Here is a 6,000-nt window from a genome sequence, read left to right as displayed (position 1 = left end):
AGAAGTATCACAATTGTAATTTGAAATTGAATTGAATTAGGATTTAGTTGTTTTATTCTTCTTCTATCTGACGTCAAATAAGTTTCTAAATATATTTAATTGATTTTAGTCCTAAATTAGGATTTCATAGGATTTTCAAATAGGAAAATATTTAATAACCAAAGTTTTAGATAATTTTAAAGTTTTGTATATTAGGAAAGTAATTAAATGACTATTGCTAAATAGTAGGAAAATAATTAAGTCTATCTCTATACATTATAAAATAATTAAACTTCCACATTAAATAAACACATACAGATGAAAAGTTGGAACTTAGATTGGTATTAGAAGTTTGTTCAAGTTCATATAATTATTTCCAACGTTACCACTTTTTAGTTGGAATATAAGTTCTGGATATTGGTAGAGTAGGAATTTACACGCGGTATATCTAGAGTTTAAATTGGAAAGAATTTTATCCTAGGGTAATATTTTAAATATTACAATTATATCCACCTTTAACTCAAATATTTAAGAGCATAAAAGTCTATCAAAGTTAGAAGGATATTTTAGTCGTTCAACATTTAGCATAATTATTCGTGCTTTTATAATAATATAGATATAGATAGACAGATAGATAGATATAGATTTTACATTGTATACCTACTTTATAAATATTTATTTTATTTTAATTTTTTTAATATCATTATATGCCATTAAAAAAGTTCCACCTTTAAAGGAACTAGATTATCTCTCACTAATTCTCTCACGTATCTTCTATCTTCAGTCAAATAAAATCTTGGCATGCCAAACGCCCTTAGCCCAAAACAAACATTATCAAAACGGGATTATTACCTAGCCATACTAGGGTAGAAACCAATTTACTACTTTTATTTAGGTTTCTTATTAATAACTATATATACCTATATTTACTTGTTTTACCCAAAACCTTAAAAAAAAAAAAGAGGAAATGAAATATACTTTAAATAGTGGGTATCAGTTACATAAAATATCCCACATTTAAGATACCCAAAATCAATACTTACCCAAAATCCCTTCATTTCCTCAACAAACCCACCCCAAAATCATCTGTTCTCTTTTCAATTAACAACTCCCTTCACCGTAAGACCCACCCCAAAAATCTCGCTTACCCCTAAATTGCAGATTATCAGGTAATCCGAATGTGTTGATATACGATTTCTCTCTTTAATCGTCCAAAATCTCTTTCTTATTTATACATTACTGAAGAATTTCGAAGATTTGCTCTACAATCAAGTTGTCGGTAAGCTTCACTCTACATTAACTATGTCTATTTTCTAATTTCTCTGTATTTTGTTCTTATTCGTGTTTTTTTATCCATTTTCAGAACTAACAATGGGTAAAACATCTTTGCATGAATCTGTGAGAAAACATTCTGGAAAATCTGTTGTTGATACACTAACAGGTACCACAACAGTTCGGAGATCACCCCGGAAACATTGGAAAAATGTTGTGGGTGAAACACCTAGTTTTGACTTAGGTGTATTTTCACAAGAAGAAAAAAAATCAAAAAATCGAATTCTAGGCATGCAATACTTGTAGTGATTGATGAAGGTTCGGTTTCTAAGAGGAATGGTAAGGCAACTAGAGATGATGATTTTGAAGAGGAAGAAGTGGTATTAAAAGCAAGAAAGAGGAGTAAAGTTAATTTGATACGATACAAATATCATACGATATTGTACTAATACAAATACTAAGTTAATCTGATACAATACTAATATAAATATCATACGATATTGTATCATTTTAAGTTGAGAGTCGATTTTAAGTTGTATCATAATTGTATTAGAATTGTGTAAGAGTTCTTTCAGGATTGTATCAAATTTGTATCTGAATTATGAGTAGTTGTGAGATCGTGACGAATTTCACAGTTTGTATCACAAATATATGATTATTATATATTAATTTATTAGTATTGTATCAGGTATTATTTTGAATATTAATGTACCATCTACAAGTTATATACAATTGTGATACAAGTATGATACAGTTACGTTTTATGTATTGATGTATCTGATACAATTTAAATATAATTATGATACATTTATCATACAATTCCTAAATATTTCTTCATTTTTATTGTTGTTCGGTCTCCTAGCAAAAGAACGATGCAATTGATGATTTAATAATATAAAATTTTCGGCAATGGTGGGAAGAGAGAAGATGGAGATTCTGGGCGTAGATTAAGGAATTTTGTTGTAAGAAAAAAGGAGAGAGAAGAGGAGAGGGGAAAAAAATGAAAGGATATAATTGAATCCCTTAATTGAAGGCACTAATAATGGGGAGAGAGCCTTTTAAGGAGCAATCTACACAATTTGTAAGAAAAACCTAGATACTTATTAAAAACTACAAAACATAGAGAATATTGATAAATAAATTTCTAATATAGTATAACTAAGTAAAAGTCCCTACCAAAACATCATTAATCCTAGTCACATTCTTTAGGGTTTTTCATTAAAGGAAAAAAAAAATATACAATTACTACACGAATCAACTTGAGTTCGTCGGTTATTTTTTCTTCTTCACTAGGTAAGACGATTGGACCATGAGTCTACTAGTTCTCTCATTGAAAGTATCGTTGATCAACCAATATATGAAGGAGTACTTTAGAATTGAGATTTAATTGCAGTAATGCAGATTTATTATGGACAAGATAATACTCCATCTTTTTTATTCTTCTCTTCCATCATGTAATCAAAAGAAAAACTAAAATAAAATTAAAATATTTTAATTTGGAATACAATATCCAAATCAAAATACTAATATTAGAATATAGTATTCAGACCAACATATTATAATATTCTAATAAAAATATAATATTCAAATCAAATATATCATAGTATTCTAATTTGGAATATAATATTCAAACAAAATATGTTACACTGTTCTAATTTGAAATACAATATTAAAAAAAAACAGGCCTAATTGCAATATTCTAATGAAAAATATAATATTCAAACCAACGTGTCATGATATTCTAATGAAGAATACATTGTTCAAACTAAATATACCATAATATTCTAATTTGAAATATACTATTCAAACGAAAGATTCCATAATATTCGAATTTGGAATATCGTATTCAAACTAAACATACTTTCATTTTATTGGAATATTATTATATATATTTTATTTTGATTGGAATACTAACATACTTTAATAGCATACAATGGCTAGTTATTGTATAAATTTGTATTGTATAGAGGAAAATAAGGACTAAGGTTCCATAATAAAAAAGTTTTATTTAATGAATAATCTTCTCTTATGTTCTTTAATTTTGGTCCAAGTTTAAAATGAATGGAGTACGATTAATTGTCGCTATCCCATACTCTGCCATATTGAATCATGATTGGTATATCTTCCATTGCAACTGATGAAGTTTTATTGAATTACATAAAACTTGTACACTGAAAAAAAATGGCGGAGAAGAGGAATATGTTTTTATTAGGAAAGATGTTAATCTTAATAGATAAATTTTCACAAACCACTATTGTTTAGTAGTTATTAGCTAGTTATAGCTATCATTTACTAAATTACTTCCTATGACTGTATTTTCAGTTGTTATAGAGTGTATTCGATGTATTTAAACTACCGTATTCATGAATACAGTAGCAAAACTTGGCGTGAAACAAGGGAGTCTAGCTAAGCAACAGTTTTATTTGATTGTATTCGACTGTATTCACGAGTTGTATTTGTGAATACAATAACGCAAACTGCGTAAAAATGGTCGTTTCAGCTGTTTAAAACGGTAAGTGAATCAATTAATGCGATAGACTCCTAAAATAACTCAACTAACTCAATTATAACACGCAGAATATGTATTTCACGTTAAAGAAAAGATTTCCCAGTCGAAAAAGACCACAAAACAGAGCAATCTCTAGATTTTCAATCCCTCCTTTTTCTGTTGCTATCGTTCTGTAGATTTCAAAACATGTATTCATTTTTGATGAATACATGTATTTGGAATACATAACATATTCATAAGTACAACAGTGAAAGCCTTGTAAATACATCTAAATACAACTAAATACATCTAAAAACAAATAGTGAAAGTCACTGTAATAACTATTTTTTATAAAATATAGATGAATACATGTATTTGAAATACATAACACATTCATAAGTACAACAGTGAAAGTCATCTAAATACATCAAAATATATCTGAATACATCTAAAAACAAACAGTGAAAGTGTTGATTCTTTCGAATTTATGTAATTGGGCTTGTTTCAATGTATCATTGTGTATTTTTATTCTCTTTTCTGCAACTGTATTTGTTATTGAACCTGCAAAGACATGTTTCGCTTGAGTGATTTGCAAATCGAAAGATGACCCTTCGAATTTGGGTGCTTTTGTCGATATACCTCGGACAACCCTCTTGTAAGGAGTTGAATCAGCCATTGGAGAAGAAAATCCGAGTTTTCTTTAAAAGGATAACAATGGTGATTGTTTCTACAAAAAATACAAATATACAGAATAATACATGTGCCAACAAAAAATTAACAAGTTTAACACTTACCACAACTTTTTTGGGCAAACAATTTTAAAAATTGAGAGAGAGAATGGAGATGAATCAGTTGATAATGGAGGTTGTATTCGTGGGGAAGATACTGGGTTGGGAGAGAGATAGTGGAGACAGAACGTGGGTTTAACAAAATTATATACAATACCGGTGTTATTGAGAGAGAGAATAGAAAGTATGAGAGGGAAAAATATTTTAGAGTGTATTATAACTATAGAATATAATTTTATAAAAAGGTATTTATTTGTAATAAATAAGGTGTAAAGATTTACTATAGGAGGTAAAAATTCCTTCTTAATAATATTCTCTACATATACGTTTAGTAATCATGGCTACGTTTAAGGGATATTATCCCCTTAAATATTGATAGTTAGGATTCTGTATATTAGTAAATGGGATATACGCTGTAATTATGTAAGGATTTCCTATGTAAATTTTATATTTAGGCATATAGAGAAAAGAGTTTCTATAGATGGGTATACGGTGTTTTTTCCCCAAACTCTAAACCATCGTGTTAGGCCCAGCATTAGCCAGAGATAACGTCCCCTTTCATTTCAAAATTTTCATCTTCAAATTCTAGCCCATAGATGTATTCACCCCATTACAATTGCCAATAGAAGTATCACCATATTGTACCATGTGAAGCTCTATTCACACGATGAAACGTGAGATGAGTTAAAGCTGGGTTAAAGCTTATCTTGCAAACCAGTGGAGATATGGTTTCAAACAGCAAACGAAAAGGTATAGTGTCTCTTTTTCTGTTGACACGCGAAATTGTTAAAAAGGAAGATTTGAATTCCGCTATATATGTTGTTCAAAATGGAAGGTCATTTTCTTGCCTTTTTATCTATTTCTTGCAGTCTAAGTTGCAGATGATCATACTAGCCCATCTCCGCATGTTCCAAACGGCATGATGATGAACCCCAAAACATTTGACCCTTTACTCATTCTGTGTGACGATTTGAATCAGACTTGAATGTGATCCACATATCAGAAGTTTGCAAAAATGTTACAAGTATAAGAAAACTCATTTTTATGTCTCTATTTATGCAATTCTTTATTTGCCTTTTTGAAGTACAATAAAACCGGAGGTTCGATTTCACGTTATTTTGTCTACTTAGTTATTAATTCATTTAAATATGTTTGTAAGGAAATGTAGCGACACGACCGGTCGTTTTGAGCAATTGCACTTCGTTCGGTGGTTTGAGGTCACGAATAGTTTCATATGGTATATTACGACTTGCGTGTATTGTTAGTTTTGATTTTCAAGTGGATCGGGATTGATTGGAAACAATGATTCTCATTTTAGAAGTTTAAAGTTAGAGAGTTGACCAAGTTTGACTTTTGCGCATTTGATCTCGGATCGGAGTTTTGACGGTTGCCGTTAGGTCCGGATAGTGATTTTGGACTTGGGCATATGCCTGAATTTGTATTTGGAAGCTCCTAGAAGGTTTTGGCCATAAT

Source organism: Nicotiana sylvestris, chromosome 3 (assembly GCF_000393655.2).
Source record: "Nicotiana sylvestris chromosome 3, ASM39365v2, whole genome shotgun sequence".
Classification (NCBI taxonomy): Eukaryota; Viridiplantae; Streptophyta; class Magnoliopsida; order Solanales; family Solanaceae; genus Nicotiana; species Nicotiana sylvestris.
This window is presented reverse-complemented; position numbering follows the sequence as displayed.